The sequence below is a fragment of the Pongo pygmaeus genome, chromosome 8 (genome assembly GCF_028885625.2).
Source record: "Pongo pygmaeus isolate AG05252 chromosome 8, NHGRI_mPonPyg2-v2.0_pri, whole genome shotgun sequence".
Lineage (NCBI taxonomy): Eukaryota > Metazoa > Chordata > Mammalia > Primates > Hominidae > Pongo > Pongo pygmaeus.
In genome coordinates this window covers 93,731,330-93,756,250 of record NC_072381.2, presented here as the reverse complement: position 1 = coordinate 93,756,250, position 24,921 = coordinate 93,731,330, and the positions used below count along the sequence as shown (strand labels likewise).

At 38.0% G+C, this 24,921-nt stretch overlaps 1 protein-coding gene and 1 pseudogene across 1 annotated transcript in view; one reads left to right on the top strand and one right to left on the bottom strand.

The window, feature by feature from the left end:
* Positions 1-24,921, bottom strand: part of LIPF (lipase F, gastric type) — a 109,589-nt gene that overhangs the window by 60,170 nt on the left and 24,498 nt on the right. Inside the window, exon 9 of the mRNA XM_054435657.1 lies at positions 3,387-3,525. The gene's annotated coding sequence lies outside the window, so the exon portion shown is untranslated. The remainder of the gene's footprint in view (positions 1-3,386; positions 3,526-24,921) is intronic.
* LOC129045062 (large ribosomal subunit protein uL30-like) lies at positions 13,803-14,557 on the top strand (annotated as a pseudogene).

Below are 24,921 nucleotides of genomic sequence, written 5' to 3'. Positions count from 1 at the left end.
TAGACTGGATAAAGAAAATGTACTACATATACACCATGGAATACTATGCAGTCATAAAAAACAATGAGATCATATCCTTTTCAGGGACATGGATGAAGCTGGAAGCCATCATCCTCAGCAAGCTAACACAGGAACAGAAAAACAAGCACCACATGTTCTCACTCTTAAGTGGGGGCTGAACTATGGGAACACATGGACACAGGGAGGGGAACAACACAAACCTGGGCCTGTCAGGGGGTAGGGCACAAGGAGAGGGAGAGCATTAGGACAGATAGCTAATGCATGCTCAATTTCAGAGCATCTTAGATGAGATACTTTCTGTTCTAAAGAGTACATATCCTTATAAGAGACAGTCATGTTAACAAATATAATTGATTATATCATAAATATTTAGAAAAAGCCACTGATTGTAAAATATATCCATTGTTTACTATGTTTTCTTAAATTATATTGCTCAAAAAAAGGCATTGTTTCAAGAAAATTCATGTCTTCCTCAAAAGCGTTTGAATTATTCTAGAAATACAAGACACACAACAAATGCTACTTCAATGAATATATCCATGAGCCCCTATATAACTCTATCAATGACTCATAAAATACTTGTTTTGGCATACACTCTAGCCTCTAATTAGAGTATCAGACTGAGACTAAAATATAGAGAACTTGGGTAGCAAAATATAATACTAAATAAAGATCATGGTTTCTACAGTCCTAGGAATAGATAATTCATCAGAGAACAGAAGAAACCTAGTTACTTGCACAGGACTAAAACTAATTTTCCTGACTCAGGCCATTGCCCCTCTTAGTGTATTCAGCTGCCTCTTTCAGCTAACTGGAGATTGCTGGAAAATTATACATTCTTCATTTTACTCTACATATTCATTTCACTAACATGTAAATTCTATATGATTTTTAGAATTTTTTGTCACTAAAACAGAATGACATATAGCAAAGTCAGGAAATTTGGGACATAAATGTTTACATAATTATTTATTTCACTTTTTTAGTATTTATGGAAATATTATTCACATAAAAACTAACAAAATATACTAACCTTATGAAATGTCCAGAGATGTCACTTATACCTGTGTTGAGATCTACCTCTAATGTGAGTAAGGAATCCTCTATATACTCATCTATTTTAAGGGGAAAAGCCACTGTGGAGGAGAGAATTGATGTTTCTGGGATAAATGGACAATGGAGAAAAAGTAGCCAAGGCCTCTAATCTGAAGTTACAAAGCCCCCAAACAGTTATCTGATTCATGAATCTCTAAATATCAGTGAAGAGGAGCACACACTACAATTAATCACCTTAACTTGACATTTTCATGTTCTTACTCTCCTTAACTTGACATTTCTATTTTCTATTTCACAAGAAACTAGCATATGACCATCAACTGAGAAAGAAGTATGTAAGAGGCTAGCAGGAAATCTATTTTCAAACCCCTAAATGGTTCTTGAGTTTAGCTCCAAACTGCTTGGCTGAAAACCTGACAGTTTCAATATTAACCTAAAGGCTTAAAAGGTAATTCTTGTCCTTCAGATTGCTTCAAGCATTATTCATAGGAGAATGCTTTCTTACCCCTGACACACTCAGATGGGACGTCTCATTTGAGAAGCTGTTTGGAGTCTCTTGATTTAACTTTAACACTTATATGATTTGTATTGTAGTTCATAAATGTACACAATAAAACAAAAATTTTAATAATTTACCATTTAAGTAAGATGGATGTATAAGGAAGATCTCTGTTTATCCAGTGACTTCAGATACTTCCTCCTTCCTGTCAGTATGATTTATGGGATATTAGCACCTCCATTTAAGAAGTCCTCATTATCAGGTTCTCCTGAACTAATCACACCTCAGAGCACTGGGCTCTTTCTCACCTCTTTAACGAGCTCCTGCTTCTCCCTAGGCATGAAATTGTCATTTCCTCTATGAAATCTTTCTTTCTGTCCCTCAGGAAAAAAAACTTTGGAGTTGTACTTTACTTCTGCTCTCACATCCCATTTTCAGTCAGGAAATCATATGCGCATTGCATTAATAATATATCTGCCAACCATCTATATTTTATACCTTCACTGCTATGACCTTGGCCTCCCATGCCATGTCTCCTGTAGATTACCATCATAACATTCTCTTAATTGGTCTCTCTGCTCTCACTTGTTTCTCCTCCAGTCCATTCTAATGCAACATATCTCATTCTTTTTAAGGCATTATTAGTCAGGCCATGTCCCTCTCTGCTACAATCACTGCAATGACTCCTCATTTCACTTCATATAAAGATTTAAATTCTAACAATATAAGGCCCCGTGCCACCTGACCTCCTGCTACTACCTGACTTCCACATTCTACTATGGTCCCCTTGTTATTCCATACCAGACATCCTAGAAATTCTCTGGCCAAGGCAGGCCTGTGTTTTATCTCTTTGCGAGGTACATGATGGGAGCATGGCAGAAGGGTAGTTTTATGACTTATACACACGCTGAAAGTCAAGGTGTTATTAGGCATAAATGGAATTTATTTTTTAAACATGTGGCTCTTAAGTAGGTCTCTTGATGGCATAGATAAGATAGTGGACCTGTATAAATACATTTGTTTCAAGTTGGGATTTAGTGAAATTACTTACTAAGTGATCACATGTTTTCACAACACGTGTAACTAATTTTATAAGATAATTAATTCAAGAATGTTACCATCCCTCCAGCTCTTTCTACCGAATCATAAAGACAATTCAATCTATTTTCAGGATAAGGGACCCTGCCTTACTATCCTGGGACAAAAGGTTTGTATCATAATGAAGATTTAGAGAAAATGACAAGGAAAAAATGTACAAAAAAGAATCCCAGGATAAGTAGTTTGTAAATGTTTTTGAAAGGAACAACGGTGCTATATAGCCATTAGATCAAGGAGAGGACGGCACAAAACAGGTAAAAAGCATTTTGTGGGAGACTTATTTTTCCCTCATGGTGTCTGGGAAAATACAAGTAAAGGATGTTATTAATTTGAAATCTGCACTGCGTCTTCTTTTAACTGTAATACCTCTCTGGGACCGAACCACTTGATCCATATTCTATTATAGTCAAATTTTGAAATTTAGATTTTATTATAGTTTCACCAATTTATAGTGACTCTGCAATACCCTTGAATATGCGCAAATGCATAATTTGAAAGTGGGAAATGTGCTCAGTTACTCATGAGCTGACAGGACACTCAGCTGGTGAGAAAGCCAAATGCCAGCACATTTCACCTCTGCTTCTACTTATTATCACATGCCCATGTAGCAGTGTGGTCGATGTAATTTGGGGATGGGAAATTCAGTAACTTGATGTATCACAAATATCTAAATACAGTTTTCTCAAGAATGTAAAAACTGTATTTTACTTACAATTATTTCAATACCTCCAACAACCAAATCAGACTAGTCAGAAGAGATATAGATTGCTTTATAATTGGCCAGGATTTGCTGAAGAGCCACATTGGACACTTAGAGGTATAGAATGGCTTCCAATGTAGATGGACCATATCTGAAAAGTTAAAGAGAATTGTTGATATTATCTCAATATTCTTTTAATTTTTATCAAAGCTACATATTTACATAATTTAAAAATTTGAATCATGATCTAAGCCACCATCAGCTCTCATCTGGATTAGTACAAAATGGCCTCTTAACAGATCTCCTTGTTTCCACCATTTTTCTCTGTCAATGCAGCCATCAGGGTGACCATGTTAAAAATGTAACCACTTCATGTCCCTCTTTGCTCTACGCTCTCCATCTCACACAAAGTCCATAGTGCTTTCTAATAACCTGAATTATTCTGCACTGTGTTGCCTCTAGTTCCCTCTCTGATTTCACCTGTGACTCCTCCCTCCTTAGTCAGGCTTCTAGAGCCACACTGGCCACTTAGCATCCTCCCCTCAGTGCTTTGTCCCACTTAAGCCTTTTCAAAGTCTGGTCCCCGGGTCAGTACTGTCAGAATCATCTGGGAACTTATTAGAAATGCAAATTCTCGAGCCCACCTGAGATCTACTGAATTAGTTATTTTGGGGACGGAGCCTGGAAATCTCTGTTTATCAAGCTCTCCAGATAACTGAGATGCAGGCTAAAGTTTCAGAACTGCCTTAATTGTTTCCTCTGCTTAAAATATTTTCCATCAGTACTTTAGGTTAGGTTCTTTAGAAAACAGAGCTTCAGACAGGGGTTCTTACTAACTGATTTGCTGAGGGAGTGCTCATGGTAAAATCTGTAAGGAAACAAGGGAGAAGGATAAAGAAGGGGAAGAAGCTAAGTCTTAGTGGAATCCCACAGGGAGCTCTGAAGTATGAGTGTTACACCTGGAGAAAAGTCCAGTTTTTGTAGTCCAAAATCAGTCAGTCAACTATTGTGAGCTGCCCTGTGAGAAGATAATAAACTGTCAGACATTACAGAGGTGAGGTGCTTTCTATCAGCCAAGGGTGAGCTCAGAAGGAGCATACAGCTGTGATTTCTTAGCAGTCAACACTCGAAGCTGCTGAAAGCTGACTGCACCAGCCTGTTAAACTGGGTCTGAGCAGGGCACTAATAGGTAGTACTATATCCAGATGCATCCCTGACTCTCTCTTACTTGGATTCTTCTTAATTACTCATAAGATAATGGTTACCTTTAAACAGTGATAATTCTTTCTGACCAAGAAATAAGAATAAAGGCTGAAATATAGTGGAGCACACATGTTTACCTCTGCTCTCTCCAGAAATCATATTCAAAAGAAAATAGCCAAACATTGACTTTTCCTTAGGTCAAATATCATTGTGTTAGTGAGGCCGTCTCTTACCATCCTATCTAAAACAGCAACACCCTGTTCTCCTCCTAATACTTTTTTTTAGGTCAGGCTTATTGATGAATAAAATTCATATAGTAAAATTTACTAATTTTCTAAGGGTATATAGTTCTATAAGTTTCTACAAATGTACAATTGTGTAAATTATTAACAAAGTCAAAAAATGTGTTACTTTGCCACAAGACATTATCTTTTGCCCATTTTCAACCAGATCTCTTCTTATCTCTAGCCTCTGGTAACAATTGATCTTTTTTCTGTTCTATCATTTTGCCTTTTCCAGAATGTTATATAAATGGAATCATGCATTATGTAGCCCCTTGAGTCTAGCTCTTTTCACTCAGCATAATGCATTTGAGATTTGCCCATGTTATTGCATCTATCAAGACTCCATTCCCTTTTATTGGTAACTAGTATTTCATTGTATGGATGTACCACACTCTTGTTTATCACTCACCAGTTGAAATGTATTAGGTTCTTCTCACCCCCTAGTTTTGGCAATTATAAATAAAGCTGCTATAAACATTTGCCTACAGGAGTTTGTGTAAATTTAAATTTTCATTTTTGTGTGTGTGTATATGATTGTTGCATCATATGGTGCTATGAATTGAATGTTTGCATTCCCCAAAAATTCATAAGTTGAAGCCTGAATCCTCCATGTGACACTATTTGGACGTGGGGCATTTGTAAGGTACTTAGGTCATGAGAGTAGAATCTTCAGGAATGGATTACTGCCCATTAAGAAGAGACATGAGAAAAATGGTCTCTTTCTGCACTCCACCATATGAGGACACAGTAAGAAAATGCCCAAGAGGAAACCATGAAGTGGGCCCACACCAGACCCTGGATCTGCCAGTGCCTGAATCTTGGACTTCCCAGCCTCTAGAACTGTGAGAAATAAATTCTACTGTTTAAGCCACTCAGTTTATAGTATCTTTTATTGCAGCCTGAGCCGACTAAGATATAGGATAAGTGTGTTTTTAACTTTGTAAGAAACTGCTCAACAGTTATCCAAAGAACTTGTACTATTTGGTCATCCAAACCAGGAATGTTAAGAGAGCTCCAGCTGCTATGCATTCTCACTAAAACTTAGTATTGTGAGGTTATTTTTTTTCAGCCATTCTAACAGGTGTGTGGTAGTACTGGTGAGGTCCTTCCCCACATGATTAATGATGTTGAGCATCCTTTTGTGTAGTCCTTTCCCATCTATATATCTTCTTTAGTAAAGTATTTGGTTAAATCTTTCCCATTTTTAGAATTTAAAATTTTAATTTTGAGCCACAGAAAAGTTGCAAAAATAGTAGAGTTTTCTGTTATCTTTGATCTCACTTCTATTAATATCTTTCATAATCATAATAATATAATTATGCAGAACAAGAAATTGTCATTGGTACAGGATCATTAACTAAGCTATAGTCCTTATTTGAACTTTTCTAATCTTCCTATTGGAATGTTGTTTATCTGTTCCAGAATCCTATTTTGGATTCGACATTACATTTAATTGTTTTTTCCTCTTTAGTATTTTTCAGTCTGTAATAGCTCCTCATTCTTTCCTTGTTTTTCATAATTTTCACAGTTTTAAATAACACTTCAGTTATTTTGCAGAAGGTCCCTCAATTTAACAAAAAAAAGTTTTCCCATAATTCAAATGAGGTTATGCATTTGTTAAAGAATGTCTCATTTTTAATTCGTTGTTTGTTTCTTTAAATTGCTGAGGTTTGGGGGTCTTTTAATGATAAATTTTGCAAATATTTCTCCCAGTTTGTTGCTTGTTTTTTCATTTTTTTAACGTCTTCTCAAAATGCAGAAGTTTTTAATTTCTTTAAATCCAATTTATCCTTTCTTTTCTTTCATAAACAATGCTTTTTGTATCTTTTCTTAATTTTATTTTATTATTATACTTTAAGTTTTGGGGTACATGTGCACAATGTGTAGGTTAGTTACCTATGTATACATGTGCCATGCTGGTGTGCTGCACCCATTAACTTGTCATTTAGCATAAGGTATATCTCCTAATGCTATCCCTCCCCCATCCCCGCACCCCATAACAGTCCCGAGTGTGATGTTGCCCTTCCTGTGTCCATGTGTTCTCATTGTTCAATTCCCACCTATGAGTGAGAATATGCGGTGTTTGGTTTTTTGTTCTTGTGATAGTTTGCTGAGAATGATGATTTCCAATTTCACCCATGTCCCTACAAAGGACACAAACTCATCATTTTTTATGGCTGCATAGTATTCCACGGTGTATATGTGCCACATTTTCTTAATCCAGTCTATCATTGTTGGACATTTGGGTTGGTTCCAAGTCTTTGCTATTGTGAATAGTGCCTCAGTAAACATACGTGTGCATGTGTCTTTATAGCAGCATGATTTATAGTCCTTTGGGTATATACCCAGTAATAGGATGGCTGGGTCAAATGGTATTTCTAGTTCTAGATCCCTGAGGAATCGCCTCACTGACTTCCACAATGGTTGAACTAGTTTACAGTCCCACCAACAGTGTAAAAGTGTTCCTATTTCTCCACATCCTCTCCAGCACCTGTTGTTTCCTGACTTTTTAATGATTGCCATGCTAACTGGTGTGAGATGGTATCTCATTGTGGTTTTGATTTGCATTTCTCTGACGGCCAGTGATGGTGAGCATTTTTTCATGTGTTTTTTGGCTGCATAAATGTCTTCTTTTGAGAAGTGTCTGCTCATGTCCTTTGCCCACTTTTTGATGGGGTTGTTTGTTTTTTTCTTGTAAATTTGTTTGAGTTCATTGTAGATTCTGGATATTAGCCCTTTGTCAGATGAGTAGGTTGCGAAAATTTTCTCCTATTTTGTAGGTTGCCTGTTCACTCTCATGGTAGTTTCTTTTGCTGTGCAGAAGCTCTTTCGTTTAATTAGATCCCATTTGTCAATTTTGGCTTTTGTTGCCATTGCTTTTGGTGTTTTAGACATGAAGTCCTTGCCCATGCCTATGTCCTGAATGGTAATGCCTACGTTTTCTTCTAGGGTTTTTATGGTTTTAGATCTAACGTTTAAGTCTTTAATCCATCTTTAATTAATTTTTGTATAAGGTGTAAGGAAGGGATCCAGTTTCAGCTTTCTATATACGGCTAGCCAGTTTTCCCAGCACCATTTATTAAATAGGGAATCCTTTCCCCATTGCTCCTTTTTCTCAGGTTTGTCAAAGATGAGATAATTGTAAATATGCGGCGTTATTTCTGAGAGCTCTGTTCTGTTCCATTGATCTATATCTCTGTTTTGGTACCAGTACCATGCTGTTTTGGTTACTGTAACCTTGTGGTATAGTTTGAAATCAGGTAGCGTGATGCCTCCAGCTTTGTTCTTTTGGCTTAGGATTGACTTGGCGATGCGGGCTCTTTTTTGGTTCCATATGAACTTTAAAGTAGTTTTTTCCAATTCTGTGAAGAAAGTCATTGGTAGCTTGATGCGGATGGCATTGAATCTATAAATTACCTTGGGCAGTATGGCCATTTTCACGATATTGATTCTTCCTACCCATGAGCATGGAATGTTCTTCCATTTGTTTGTATCCTCTTTTATTTCATTGAGCAGTGGTTTGTAGTTCTCCTTGAAGAGGTCCTTCACGTTCCTTGTAAGTTGGATTCCTAGGTATTTTATTCTCTTTGAAGCAGTTGTGAATGGGAGTTCACTCATGATTTGGCTCTCTGTTTGTCTGTTATTGGTGTATAAGAATGCTTGTGATTTTTGTACGTTGATTTTGTATCCTGAGACTTTGCTGAAGTTGCTTATCAGCTGAAGGAGATTTTGGGCTGAGACAATGGGGTTTTCTAGATATACAATCATGTCGTCTGCAAACAGGGACAATTTGACTTCCTCTTTTCCTAATTGAATACCCTTGATTTCCTTCTCCTGCCTAATTGCCCTGGCCAGAACTTCCAACCCTATGTTGAATAGGAGTGGTGAGAGAGGGCATCCCTGTCTTGTGCCAGTTTTCAAAGAGAATGCTTCCAGTTTTTGCCCATTCAGTATGATATTGGCTGTGGGTTTGTCATAGCTAGCTCTTATTATTTTGAGATACGTCCCATCAATACCTAATTTATTGAGAGTTTTTAGCATGAAGGGTTGTTGAATTTTGTCAAAGGCCTTTTCTGCATCTATTGAGATAATCATGTGGTTTTTGTCTTTGGTTCTGTTTATATGCTGGATTACATTTATTGATTTGCATATATTGAACCAGCCTTGCATCCCAGGGATGAAGCCCACTTGATCATGGTGGATAAGCTTTTTGATGTGCTGCTGGATTCGGTTTGCCAGTATTTTATTGAGGATTTTTGCATCAATGTTCATCAAGGATATTGGTCTAAAATTCTCTTTTTTGGTTGTGTCTCTGCCCGGCTTTGGTATGAGGATGATGCTGGCCTCATAAAATGAGGGAGGATTCCCTCTTTTTCTATTGATTGGAATAGTTTCAGAAGGAATGGTACCAATTCCTCCTTGTACCTCTGGTAGAATTCGGCTGTGAATCCATCTGGTCCTGGACTCTTTTTGGTTGGTAAGCTATTGATTATTGCCACAATTTCAGAGCCTGTTATTGGTCTATTCAGGGATTCAACTTCTTCCTGGTTTAGTCTTGGGAGAGTGTATGTGTCGAGGAATTTATCCATTTCTTCTAGATTTTCTAGTTTATTTGTGTAGAGGTGTTTATAGTATTCTCTGCTGGTAGTTTGTATTTCTGTGGGATTGGTGGTGATATCCCCTTTGTCATTTTTTATTGCGTCTATTTGATTCTTCTCTCTTTTCTTCTTTGTTAGTCTTGCTAGCGGTCTATCAATTTTGTTGATCTTTTCAAAAAACCAGCTCCTGGATTCATTAATTTCTTGAAGGTTTTTTTGTGTCACTATATCCTTCAGTTCTGCTCTGATTTTAGTTATTTCTTGCCTTCTGCTAGCTTTTGAATGTGTTTGCTCTTGCTTTTCTAGTTCTTTTAATTGTGATGTTAGGGTGTCAGTTTTGGATCTTTCCTGCTTTCTCTTGTGGGCATTTAGTGCTATAAATTTCCCTCTACACACTGCTTTGAATGTGTCCGAGAGATTCTGGTATGTTGTGTCTTTGTTCTCGTTGGTTTCAAAGAACATCTTTATTTCTGCCTTCATTTCTTTATGTACCCAGTAGTCATTCAGGAGCAGGTTTTTCAGTTTCCATGTAGTTGAGTGGTTTTGAGTGAGTTTCTTAACCCTGAGTTCTAGTTTGATTGCACTGTGGTCTGAGAGACAGTTTGTTATAATTTCTGTTCTTTTACATTTGCTGAGGAGAGTTTTACTTCCAACTATGTGGTCAATTTTGGAATAGGTGTGGTGCAGTGCTGAAAAAATTGTATATTCTGTTGATTTGGGGTGGAGAGTTCTGTAGATGTGCATTAGGTCCACTTGGTGCAGAGCTGAGTTCAATTCCTGGGTATCCTTGTTAACTTTCTGTCTCGTTGATCTGTCTAATGTTGACAGTGGGGTGTTAAAGTCTCCCATTATTATTGTTTGGGAGTCTAAGTCTCTTTGTAGGTCACTCAGGACTTGCTTTATGAATCTGGGTGCTCCTGTATTGGGTGCATATATATTTAGGATAGTTAGCTCTTCTTGTTGAATTGATCCCTTTACCATTATGTAATGGCCTTCTTTGTCTCTTTTGATCTTTGTTGGTTTAAAGTCTGTTTTATCAGAAACTAGGATTGCAACCCTTGCCTTTTTTTGTTTTCCATTTGCTTGGTAGATCTTCCTCCATCCTTTTATTTTGAGTCTATGTGTGTCTCTGCACATGAGATGGGTTTCCTGCATACAGCACACTGATGGGTCTTGAGTCTTTATCCAATTTGCCAGTCTGTGTCTTTTAATTGGAGCATTTAGTCCATTTACATTTAAAGTTAATATTGTTATGTGTCAATTTGATCCTGTCATTTTGATGTTAGCTGGTTATTTTGCTTGTTAGTTGATGCAGTTTCTTCCTAGCCTTGATGGTCTTTACAATTTGGCATGATTTTGCTGTGGCTGGTACCGGTTTTTCCTTTCCATGTTTAGTGCTTCCTTCAGGAGCTCTTTTAGGGCAGGTCTGGTGGTGACAAAATCTCTCAGCATTTGCTTGTCTGTAAAGGATTTTATTTCTCCTTCACTTATGAAGCTTAGTTTGGCTGGATATGAAATTCTGGCTTGAAAATTCTTTTCTTTAAGAATGTTGAATATTGGCCCCCACTCTCTTCTGGCTTGTAGAGTTTCTGCCGAGAGATCCGCTGTTAGTCTGATGGGCTTCCCTTTGTGTGTAACCCGACCTTTCTCTCTGGCTGCCCTTAACATTTGTTCCTTCATTTCAACTTTGGTGAATCTGACAATTACGTGTCTTGGAGTTGCTCTTCTCGAGGAGTATCTTTGTGGCATTCTCTGTATTTCCTGAATCTGAATGTTGGCCTGCCTTGCTAGATTGGGGAAGTTCTCCTGGATAATATCCTGCAGAGTGTTTTCCAACTTGGTTCCATTCTCCCCGTCACTTTCAGGTACACCAATCAGATGTAGATTTGGTCTTTTCACATAGTCCAATATTTCTTGGAGGCTTTGTTCATTTCTTTTTATTCTTTTTTCTCTAAACTTCCCTTCTCGCTTCATTTCATTCTTTTCATCTTCCGTCACTGATACCCTTTCTTCCAGTAGATCGCATCGGCTCCTGAGGCTTCTGCATTCTTCATGTAGTTCTCGAGTCTTGGCTTTCAGCTCCATCAGCTCCTTTAAGCACTTCTCTGTATTGGTTATTCTAGTTATACATTCATCTAAATTTTTTTCAAAGTTTTCAACTTCTTTGCCTTTGGTTTGAATTTCCTCCTATAGCTCAGAATAGTTTGATCGTCTGAAGCCTTCTTCTCTCAACTCATCAAAGTCATTCTCCATTCACCTTTGTTCCATTGCTGGTGAGGAACTGAGTTCCTTTGGATGAGAAGAGGCACTTTGCTTTTTAGAGTTTCCAGTTTTTCTGCTCTGTTTTTTCCCCATCTTTGTGGTTTTTATCTACTTTTCGTCTTTGATGATGGTGACGTACAGATGGGTTTTTGGTATGGATGTCCTTTCTGTTTGTTAGTTTTCCTTTTAACAGACAGGACCCTCAGCTGCAGGTCTGTTGGAGTTTGCTAGAGGTCCACTCCAGACCCTGTTTGCCTGGGTAACAGCAGAGGTGGCTGCAGAACCTCGGATTTTTGTGAACCGCGAATGCTGCTGTCTGATCCTTCCTCTGGAAGTTTTGTCTCAGAGGAGTACCCGGCCATGTGAGGTGTCAGTCTGCCCCTACTGGGGGTTGCCTCCCAGTTAGGCTGCTCGGAGGTCAGGGGTCAGGGACCCACTTGAGGAGGCACTCTGCCTGTTCTCAGATCTCTAGCTGTGTGCTGGGAGAACCACTGCTCTCTTCAAAGCTGTCAGACAGGGACATTTAAGTCTGCAGAGGTTACTGCTGTCTTTTTGTTTGTCTGTGCCCTTCCCCCAGAGGTGGAGCCTACAGAGGCAGGCAGGCCTCCTTGAGCTGTGGTGGGCTCCACCCAATTCGAGCTTCCCAGCTGCTTTGTTTACCTAAGCAAGCCTGGGCAATGGCGGGCGCCCCTCCCCCAGCCTCGCTGCTGCCTTGCAGTTTGATCTCAGACTGCTGTGCTAGCAATCCACCAGACTCCGTGGGCATAGGACCCTCCGAGCCAGGTGTGGGATATAATCTCCTGGTGTGCTGTTTTTTAAGCCCGTCGGAAAAGCACAGTATTAGGGCGGGAGTGACCCGATTTTCCAGGTGCCGTCTGTCACCCCTTTCTTTGACTAGGAAAGGGAACTCCCTTACCCCTTGCGCTTCCAGAGCAAGGCAATGCCTTGCCCTGCTTTGGCTCGCACACAGTGTGCTGCACCCACTGTCCTGCGCCCACTGTCTGGCACTCCCTAGTGAGATGAACGGGGTACCTCAGATGGAAATGCAGAAATCACCCGTCTTCTGCATCGTTCACGCTGGGAGCTGTAGACCGAAGCTGTTCCTATTCAGCCATCTTGGCTGCTTCCTCTGCTTTTTGTATCTTATCTAAATAATCTTTGCCTGACTCAAGATCACAAAGATTTTCTCCCATGTTTTCTATAGAAGTTTTATGCTTTGGGGTTTACATTTAGATTTTTTGTTCTGCAGTCCATTTTTGCTTCATGTTTGTGTGGTGTATGTGTCAAAGTTTATTTTAAAACATTCCAAAATTGATATTACATGTATACTCTTTTTAGAATTCAAGAGGAAAGGTTTTAAGGATCCCAGAAATAGAAAAAAAAACCCCAATAAAAATAATGAATTTAACAGTAACTCATGGACAAGGCAATCATCAACCCCCACTCCTTCTCTGTTCCTGCTGTAGGCCATGGGGCCAAAGCCATATCCAATTCTTAATGGATCAAAGCTTGCCAGCAACCAGACAAAAGGGATATGCGTGTGTGTGGCAAGAGGGGGATTTTTCTACTGCTTAAACCTCAATTTTTAGCAATTATTTTTGCTATTATTTGGCAATTATAAAATCAAAACTTTTATATGTATGAATTAGAAGAAAAAAACTTTAGATACTATCTATACCAATGTACTCATTTTATAGAAAATTAAATGGAGTCTAGGTGATGCAAAGTGACTTGCCCAGAGCATATAGCTGGTTAATATGTGGGTTACACTTTTTTTTTTTTTTTTTTTTTTTTTTTTTTTTTTTTTAGCGGTAGCAAGGTGTATTGTGAAGAGTGAAAGAACAAAGCTTCCACAGCGTGGAAGGGGACCCAAGAGGGTTGCCCAGGTTATATCTTTAATATATGCCCATCAGTTCATAAATCTGTGCACTTCATATCATACCACAGAATACCAGTACCAACAGAAAGCAAGTATCAGCAAAGGCAATTATTTTCTTCTTCCTAATATGTAAGCATAATTAACAAAAATAAATTAAAATCCTGAAGTACAAAACAGTTCGATGTCTTTTCTGGCTGGAACCATGAAGGGTGCTGAAGAGAAGAAAAAGAAGATTCCTGTTGTGCCAGAAACTTTTAAGAAAGAGCAAAAGAATTTCACAGAGCTGAAGATCAAAATGCCTAAAAAAGAAAATATGCTTCAAAAGGCAAGGAGGAAGCTTATCTATGAAAAAGCTAAGCACTATCACAAGGACTATAGGCAGATGCCCATAACTGAGATTCAAATGTCTAGGCTGGCAAAAAAAGCTGGCAACTGCTATGTACTGGCAGAACCCAAATTGGCATTTGTCATCAGGGTCAGAGGTATCAATGGTGTGAGTCCAAAAGGTGTTGCAACTCTTTTGCCTTTGCCAGATTTTCAACAGAAACTTTGTTAAGCTCAAGGCCTCAATGAATATGCTGAGGCTTTAGAACCACATATTGCAGGGGGGTACCCAAGCCTGAAGTCAGAAAATAAACTAATATATAAGCATGGTTATGGCAAAATCAGTAAGAAGTGAATTGCCTTGATAGATAACACTTTGATTTCTTGATCTCTTGATAAATCTGGTATCATCTGCATAGAGGATCTGATTCATGAGATCTATACAGCTGAAAAATACTTCAAAGAAGCAAATAACTTCTTATGCCCTTCAAGTTATCTTCTCCACAGAATAAAGAAAAAGGCTACCCATTTGTAGGTGAAAATGCCAGCAACAGGGAAGGCTAGATCAATAGGCTTATTATAAAGATGAAACAAGGTATCTACCACGATTATTGTTGCAATGTCGTCAGTTAATAGACAATGACTGCTTTCAAAATGAAAAAAAAATACCAGCTTGAAAAAAATATCCACATGCAGATTGTACATGCAGATTGGGTGATGCTGACTTAATTATTGAGGTTGATCTGGCTTAAGAGGTTTCCAGGCCCGAAAGCATTATGATAAACTCAACTTTTTCTCATATGTGACAACTAAAGCATGAAAAATATAAGATCATCTAGGGAGAGTGCTGTTATCTTTGGAGTTAACAATAGTCCATTGATCAACATCAAATTTATTCCAAAGTAGCTTTTATTTGATTCAATCTACTAGTAGAGAGAGTAATTTTGATGCTTAAAAAATTATTTGATATGACTTGGAAACTGCTATGATTTTTAAAGCTGTTCCCATTTCTTCCTTTATCTCCAGTTCCTCACTCCTTTCTGACACTACCTTTAGAGGAGCTTTCTGAAGCTTCCAGAACTTCTTGCAAAGAATGAGGTACCAGATATATGTTCAATAGTACCAACTAGTTCACTCAGGTGAAGGGAAGCTGTGCACTTAGCATCCTTAATTCCTGTTTTCTCTCTGTACAACCATAGCTTTCCCCTTTCTTCATCATTTCCTTCATGTATTCTCTCCTCTTCACTGATGAGCTCTTCTTTTCCTTCCCTCCTGTCTTCTCCGTTCTCATGTCCGTGACAAAAACTCTTATTTCTGGACCATTGCAAAATGAACAAATAATGCAGTCAAAGGAATACATGGAAAGTAGGAGACGTATTCCTGGTATTTACTTTCTTCTTATTTTAAATATCTTTGATATAATAATTATTATGCAGGCAGATTTACTGAGTGTTTCCTCTGAATTTTTAAAGAATTTTTAAAGCTTCATATTTATTGATTTCTCAAATTATAATTGTCTAATCCTATCTCACCTAACTTCAGGTATCTAATCTCTAGTGACTGCCCTAAGTTATTCTGAGACACCTGTTGAAGGCCTCCATGTTTCTTACTCTGTCGTGGCTCAGCCGGGCTTTGAATCCACTGATCTGTCTTGTCCCGAGAGCATGTTTGGCATCACCAAGATCCCCTCCTTCAGCAGTCTGTTTTTTGTTTGTTTGTGTTTTTAATCTAGTTTAAATTTTAGGTTTTTTCTTTACAAAATCACAAAGCAGAACTCCATGAAGGGAAGAGAGTGGTGGGGTTATGGGATTAGGGGTTGGTGAAGACGAGGAAGAGAAAGGCCCAGAAAAGAAGCCACTTACACACTGGGGACCAAGCAGAGACTGAGCACCAGCCCAGCAGGGCTTCCATGTCCTGTTTTCACAGAGCCAGGCCAAAAGGCCTCAGAGAAGGGTTTCAGTCCTCTAGAGACTGTACCCATTTGACAGAGCAGCTGCAGGCTGTGGCTTCTGGCAAAGCCCCAGGAAGCAGGCTTGCCTCCTTTCTTCATCTCCCCTTCTCCAGGCCACAGAGCAGGCAGCCTTAGCCTGAGGCAGGGGTTGTGGGATACCCATCCAGCAACTTCAGGATGCTGTAGTGTTCCTTCAGAGTCTTCCAGGCCTGGTCTTTATTGGTGGGTGTCCACTTCTTCTGTAGGTGGCCGTAATCCCATGGAAGTCCTCCTTGTCCTCAGTGCCTGCCTGAGGATCCCCCGCCTCAGCTCCTGCTTTGAGGGCCTCAGCAGGTCGGGCTTCTAGGTGCGGTTAAGGGTGCTTGGCGCCAACTGAGCTCGACCTGGGGTTTGTACGGCCGGTTCACCGAGGATCTCATGCTTTGAGCCTACTTCCTAACGGTCTGAGCTCATATTCCAGTCGGCCCTGGGAGATCAGCCTCTCCCTGTCGCAGGCCAGGGACTTTTATGAGCACCCTGAAGGGCTTGTTCTAACTGCTGAGATAGGTGAGGTGCCTTCAGCCTGGGAGGCTTTCCCAGCGGGGTCACTAACAGGAAAGTCCTCTGCAGGGAAACAATATTTTCCCAGGGGAAAATAGGCAAATGGAAATAAAATACTAGTTTTATTGGTGGCTGGAGATTTGTCTATGTTTTTGTATGCATTAGCCGTTTAATCACTGTGATTATTCTACAAGAGTATTCCATTGTGAGAACACACCAAAACTTATGTATCCATTTTATTGTTTTTGCTGGTTTTTGTTTCTTTTTTTGTAGAGATGGGGTCTTGCTATGTTGCCCAAGCTGGTCTCCAATTTACAGCCTCATGCGATCCTCCCACCTTGGCTTCCCAAAGTGTTGGAGTTACAGGCCTGAGCCATGGGGCCAGGCCTCCATTTTATTGTTGATAACATTTGGTTTATTTCCATTTTGGGATATTGTGAATAATGTTGCTCTGAACATATGTTTTGATTTCTGTATATTCCTAGGAATTTAATTGCTAAGTCACATAGTAGATATATGTTTAGCTTTAGTAGATATTTCCAGGCCACTCTCCAAATGATTGTGCCATTTTACAGCAGTATTTAAGAGTTTTGTTTTTCTATATGTTGACCAAGTTTGTATTGTCAATCATTTTTCTTTGGGCCATTCTAGTATGTATGTTAGGGTATTTCTTTCTTTCTTTCTTTTTTTTTTTTGAGGTGGAGTCTCACACTGTCGCCCGGGCTGGAGTGCAGTGGCACAATCTTGGCTCACTGCAACCTCCGCCTTACAGGTTCAAGTGATTCTCCTGCCCCACCCTCCCAAGTAGCTGGGATTACAGGTGCCTGCCACCACATCTGGCTAATTTTTTGTATTTTTAGTATCTTTAGTATTTTTGTATTTTTAGGGGTCTGTTAGGGTACTTCTATGATCCCTGATGGCTAATGAGATTGAACATCTTTTTCTGTTTATCAGAGAGATTTGAATTTCTTCTCTTGTGAAGTACCTATTCAAGTCTTTTGTCCATTTCTAAATTTGCTTGTCTGTATTTTTAAAATCAATTTGTAGAAATTCTTTATATATTACAATCCCTTTGAAGTTCCTAATTTTAATATAATTCAATTTACCAGCCTTTTCCTTTAGGATCATGCTTTGTGTGCTCTGTTTAAGAAATCTTTGCTTACTCTAAGGTCTTGAAAATATTATGTTTCCTCTAGAAGCTTCATTGTTTTGCCTTTTACATTAAGATCAGCACTTCACCTGAATTATTGTTATAGTGTACAAAACAGGATATAAGATATACATAATGTATGTAATCTCTAGTTGTTTTATTGTAAACCCCAAAGTTTTCCCTATATGGCACTGTCATTTTATCAAATCAGATGACCATACATGTATGACTCTGCTTCTAGACTCTCTAGTTTATTTCATTAGCATATTTTTCTATCCTTGCATAAATCTTTCACTGTCTTAAGTACTGTAATTTTATAATTCTTGATATTTAATAGGGTAAATCCTCCAATATTAATACTTTTGAAAACATTTTCTTCACTATTTTTTACCACTAGCAATTCTATATAAAATTTAGATTCAACTTATAACTTTTTACAAAAAAAGATTTTAATTGGGATTGTATTAATTGTATAATTCAATTTGGGTAAAACTGATGTCAACAATACTAAGTCTTCAATCATGAACATCTATAGTTCTCACATTTTGATTGTTTTAATGTTTCAAAATAGTATTTTAATATGCAGGTTTGACACATTTTTTGCTAGGTTTATTTCAAGGTATTTCATACTTTTGATGCTACTGTAAATCTGTTTTCAATTTTTAAAAATGTTTATTCTTTAACTTTTGATTATGGAAAATTTAACAGATATACAAAGTAGAGAAAAATAATACAATGAATCCCAACCTACTTATCAGCTGCCTTCAGCAGTCATCAACTCATGGCTAATTATGTTTAATCTATACCTCAAACTTTCTCCCCTGCACTGAATTATTTTGAAGCAAATCTAAAATATATATTTTCTTTTGTAAATATTTCACCATACATCTCTAAAAGGATTTCTTAAAACAACACAACTATACTTCTAAAATATTATTACTAAAATATTTTTAACAATATCATCAAGTAACCAATTATCGTTCAAATTTTTTAAACTACCTCATGCTTTTCTCTCCCATAGTTTTGTGCTTAAGACCCAAATAAGAGTCACATGTTGCCTTTTGTTTCCATTTTGTGAATTTGATCCATTGATGCCTTTTCCTCTTTAAGTATTTTTTCTAATTTTTAAACTAAAAACATTATACAGTAAAACTGACTTTTAAAAATTTGGTGTACAGTTTATACATTTTTAACATATTTTTAACATAATTTCTACATATATATGCAACATATATTTTATATATATATATATATCTCTCTCTCAGGATGCCTTTAGTTTCATCACCAGGAAGATCTCTCTTTTGCTATCCCCAGTTATACTTCTTTTCCTACTCCCTGGCAACCACTAATCTGTTTTCTATCACTGTTGTGTTCTCTTTCTGAGAAGTCATATAAATGGAATCTTAGAGATTCATCAGTTGATTGTGTTTATCAATTGTGCATTCTCTTTCCTTGCTAAGTGAGATTCCATTGCACCCTCATTACCCTCTTCCCTATACACTCTCCATCAAATCATGCATACAGCCAGTGAAAAATAACTCAATCTCTTCTTACCTTTTTTTCATTCCCCCCCTCCCCATCTCTAATACATGCTATCTTGTGTTCTCTACAACCACTTAGCATTCTCTGGGTAAACCTGTGACCTGACATAAGCACTGGGAGTCATATGTTATGCTTATTTACCTTCAGGAATAGTTACAATAGTTCCCGCCTGGAGAAGACACTTATATTTCACCTAGGCTCCTATCCTTCCCTTTCTCACCTATAGGTCCCTTAGAAAACTAGAAAACATGCTAAGTTTTTTTGTGGAATGATACCTGCTATTGTCCCGAAGAAACAAGATCTTTTTCTTTTTTTTCTTTTTTTTATTTTTATTTTTATTATTATTATTATTATTATTATACTTGAGGCTCTATGGTACATGTGCGCAATGTGCAGGTAAGTTACATATGTATACATGTGCCATGCTGGTGCGCTGCACCCACCAACTCGTCATCTAGCATTAGGTATATCTCCCAATGCTATCCCTCCCCCCTCCCCCCACCCCACAACACTCCCCGAAGTGTGATGTTCCCCTTCCTGTGTCCATGTGTTCTCATTGTTCAATTCCCACCTATGAGTGAGAATATGCGGTGTTTGGTTTTTTGTTCTTGCGATAGTTTACTGAGAATGATGATTTCCAATTTCATCCATGTCCCTACAAAGGACGTGAACTCATCATTTTTTATGGCTGCATAGTATTCCATGGTGTATATGTGCCACATAGAAACAAGATCTTTTTCTATACCAGCTAAATCCTCTGCCCACTGCCCCTCCACCACGCTGCAACTACGCTAGCTTCTAAAAACATCCAAGTTTGATTATCACATAAATATTGAATATTCCACTGTGGTCTGAGAGAGTACTTGATATAATTTCAGTTTTCTTACATTTACTGAGACTTGTTTTGTGGACTATCATATGGTGTATCTTGAAGAATGTTCCATGTGCTGATGCATACAGTGTATATTCTTCAGTTGTTGGGTAGAATATTCTGTAAGTATCTGTTAAATACATTTGTCGTAGGTTATAGTTTAGGTCTATTGTTTCTTTGTTGATTTTCTGTCTTGATGACCTGTCTAGTGCTGTCAGTTGAGTATTAAAGTTCCCCATTATTATTGTGTTGCCATCTCTCTCATTTCTTAGGTCTAGTCATAATTGTTTCATAAATTTGGGATCTCCAGTGTAAGGTGCGTATATATTTAGAATTGTGATATTTTCCTGTTGGATGGGCCTTTTATCATTATATAATGTCTCTCTTTGTCTTTTTTTAACTGCTGTTGCTTTAAAGTTTGTTTTGTCTGATATAAAAATCCTACTCCTGCTTGCTTTTGGTGTCCATCTGCATGGAATATCTTTTTCCACCGCTTTACCTTAAGTTTCTGTGAGATCTTATGTGTTATGTTAGGTGAGTCCCCTGAAGACAGGAGAAATTTGGTGAGTTCTTACCCATTCTGCCATTCTGTATCTTTTAAGTGGAGCATTCAGGCCATTTACATTCAATGTTATGAATGTAAATGAATACCTTGTCTTTTATTCATTGTGTTATTATTATACAGGTCCTGTGAGATTTATGCTTTAAGGAGGTTCTATTTTGGTGTATTCAAAGGATTTGTTTCAAGATTTAGAGCTCCTTTTAGCAGTTCTTGTAGTGCTGGTTTGGTAGTGACAAATTCTCTCAGCATTTGTCTGGAAAAGTGTATCTTTCCTTCATTTATGAAGCTTAGTTTTGCTGGATACAAAATTCTTAGGTGATAATTATTTTGTGTAAGGAGGCTAAAAATAGGTCTCCAATCCTTTCTAGCTTGTAGGGTTTCTGCCGAGACACCTGCTGTTAATCTGATAGGTTTTCCTTAATAGGTTACGTGACGCTTTTGCCTCACAACTCTTAAGATTCTTTCCTTTGTCTTGACTTTAGATAACCTGATGACTATGTGCCTAGGCAATGATCTTTTTGCAATTAATTTCCCAGTTGTTCTTTGACCTTCTTGTATTTGGATGTCTAGATCTCTAGCAAGGCTGAATAAGTTTTCCTTGATTATTCCCTCAAATATGTTTTCCAAACTTTTAGATTTCTCTTCTTCCTCGGGGACACCAATTATTCTTAGGTTTGGATGTTTAACATAGTCCCAAAAATCTTGGAGGCTTTGTTCATTTTTTAAAATTCTTTTTTCTTTGTCTTTTATGGATGGGGTTAATTCAAAAGCCTTGTTTTCAAGCTCTGAAGTTCTTTCTTCTGCCTGTTCGATTCTATTCCTGAGGCTTTCCAGTGCATTTTGCATTTCTCTAAGTGTGTCCTTGATTTCCAGAAGTGGTGATTGTTTTTTGCTTATGCTCTCTATTTAACTGAAGAATTTTCCTTTCTTATTCTGTATCATGTTTTTGATTTCTTGAAGTTGGACTTCACCTTTCTCTGGTTCCTCCTTAATTAGCTTAATAATCAACTTTCTGAATTCTTTTTCTAGCAATTCAGATTTTGTCTTGGTTTGGTTCCATTGCTGGTGAGCTGGTATGATCTTTTGGGGGTGTTAAAGTACCTTTTTTTGTCATATTACCAGAATTGTTTTTCTGGTTCCCTCTCATTTGGGTTGACTATGTCACAGGGAATATCTGGGATTCAAGGGTAGCTGTTTAGATTACTTTGTCCCATGGGATGCTCCCTTGGTGTGGTGTTCTCCTGCTTCCCCTGGGAATGGGGCTTCCTGAGAGCCAAACTGTAATGATTGTTTTTGCTCTTCTGGGTCTAGCCATCCAGTGGAAGTACTGGGCTCTAGGCTGGTACTGGGGAGTGTCTGCAAAGAGAAATGTGATGTGATCCATCTTCAGGTCTTGCAGCTGTGGATACCAGCACCTGCTCTGGTGGAGGTAGCAGGGGAGTGAAGTGGGTTCTGTGAGGATCTTCGGTTTTTCTGCGTCTCTTCTAAGATATATTTGCCTAGCCTGAAGTTAGAAAGACTTTCTCCTCTGTTTTCTTCTAGAAGTTTTATAGTTTAAGATTTTAGACTTAATTCTATGACTCATTTCAAATTAAATTTTATATCTGATGTAATGTAAACATTAAAGTTCATCTTTTTTTTTAATTATGCTGTCCATTTCTGAAAACAATCCTTTACCCTGTGGAATTACTTAAGCATCTTTGTTGAAGATCAACTGACTACATAGGTGTGGTCTAGTTCAAAACTCTGTACTGCTCCATGGATGTAGACATCTTTTTATGCTAATACCGCACTGTCTTAGTTAATGCAGGCTTGTGGTAAGTCTTGCAATTAGGTAGTATAAATTCTATAAAATTTTGTAAAATTGTTTTGGCAATTGTAATTTTATAAAAATTTTAGAATTAATATAACAATCTCTAGGGTAAGAAAAAAAGAGCCCAGGGGATTTTGATTAGAATTGCTATGAATATTTGAATAAATTTGGGAAGAGTGGATATCTTAATAATATTGCGTCTGCCAATGTGAACGTATTTATCTTTATTTTTAAGTATTTAAATATTTTCATAATATTGAAAATGGCATAATATTTTCAATTTCATTTTGCAATTGATGATGCTAGTACATAAAAATATAATTTATATTGACCTACTCTGTGGCATGTCAAAATTATATCATTATTTCTAGCACCTTGGATGATTTAGCTTTCTGCCAGAGAGGATTTACTTTTGCTTTTGACAGCTAGAGTATTAGTATTTCTAGATCACTTTAGTACATTAGTAATTCTTATGATTCAAAGCTGGACTACAGCTCCTAAATAAGTGATCAATTTTCATTTTAACCTTATTCTTGAGGTACAGTACTCTGGGGTTACAACCCAAAGGCTGAGGATTGAGGCTTATCAGAGGAAACTTCCTGTTGGTGGACTGAATTCCAATTTCTATTCTCCATTAATTGGGGGGGCTTTTAGCCATACTTCCCCAGTAAGTAGGTGTTGCTGGGATATAGATACATACAGCGCCCTCTCACTTCTTCGGGTTTCCTTTTTTTTTTGAGACAGAGTCTTGCTCTGTTGCCCAGGCTAGAATGCAGTGGCATGATCTCGGCTTACCACAACCTCTGCCTCCCGGGTTCAAGCGATTCTCCTGCCCCAGCCTCCCGAGTAGCTGGGACTACAGATGCACACCACCACACCCAGCTAATTTTTGTATTTTTAGTAGAGACGGGGTTTCACCATGTTGGCCAGGATGGTCCCGATCTCTTGACCTCGTGATCCACCCGCCTCAGCCTCCCAAAGTGCTGGGATTACAGGCGTGTGCCACTGCACCCGGTCGGGTTTCCTTTTCTTGGATGCAATTCTTCATTGTGTTTTTAGCTTTCCGTTGTCTTCAATCAGATACTTTTTATGCTTTTTCCAGATCTAAGTTATTTAGTCCACCATTATCAGAGACTTCCAATTTATTCTTTAAATATCAACATGAGTAATACTTCTGAATTATTATCCCATTATATTTGCCTTCTTTGAAGGATCATTTGAAACCACTGAAGTAATGTTTAAGTCATATTAACATTCCGGAGCTCTTTAAAAAGATATCTCTAAAGATGTATCTATTCTCAGTACTATTTTAGTGCCAAGGTTTACCAAAGAAAACAAGGACTTCTTCATAGCCTTAACTATAATTTTGCAAGTTATTATTTACCTTCCCTAGCAGCTTTCATAATAACCTATACACATATTGTATTTCTCTATCTGTATGTTTAATTTATATTTGTGTTACTGGTGGAGGGGGTCCAGGTTCTTGGCATTTTGAACAAAGAATTGGACAAAATGCACAAAGAACGGAAAGAATGAAGCAGCAAAAGCAGAGATTTATTGAAAACAAAAGTATACTCCATGGAGGGGAGCAGGCCTGAACAAGCGGCTCAAAATCCTGGTTACGTAATTTTCTGGGATTTAAATATCCTCTAGAGGTTTCCCACTGGTTACCTGGTGTAAGCCCTGTGTAATTGGAGAGGATGAAGTGAAGTTACAAAGATATTTACTTGTTGTACACCCTAGGCAAATAAAGAGGATGCTTCCTGACATAGCTGAAGTGCAGTTACAAAGTTATTTTCTTGCTCTATAGAGTTGGAGTTTTTTTTCCATTTGATTTAGTTCTAGGAAGTCCTTAGGATCCCTGCCTTTGGACCTTATTTTCCTGCCTCATTTGTATAATAATTTCAGACGTCCATAAGCATGTGTTAACTACAAATTTATCAACCTCAAAACTAGCTGAACTTGCCTTTCAACTCCTGTTTTGCTTAATGCAGAAAACTTAATTCTCCAATTCAGCAAATTATGGATCGTTTTTGTTAGTCTTTATGTGGTAAATTCACACTCAATTCTAGACTTTCTTCTTAGCATCTTGGTCTCCCCGGGGACTACAAATGTCCCCGGAAGTTATGCAGTATTCAGGAAATGGAATGAAGAAAAGCTTATCTTCCCCTGTGGCATATATCCTTGCATGCAATTTTTTTAAGGATTTATTTTTTAGATTGATTTGAGGTTCACAGCAAAATTGTGAGGAAGGTACAAAGATTTCCCATATATTTCCTGCCCCCGCACATTCATAGCCTCCCTCATTAACAACATCCTCCACCAGAGTAGGTGGTAACATAGTGGTGAGATGTGAGGGAGGCGAAGCGTTCTATAGTCCCAATGTTAGGTCTCAGTCTTTTAGTGAGCCTGTGCCTCTGGACTGTGAACTTCAGAAGTGCTTCTCAGTTCCACTTTGAGGAGATAGCTAGAGTAGGCAGGAGTTGAGTATGATTTTTCCTTCAGGTTCATTAGGCTTTGAAAAAACCCTGCAGGTTAGGCTATGGTTAACTAGTTTTCTTCTGAGGA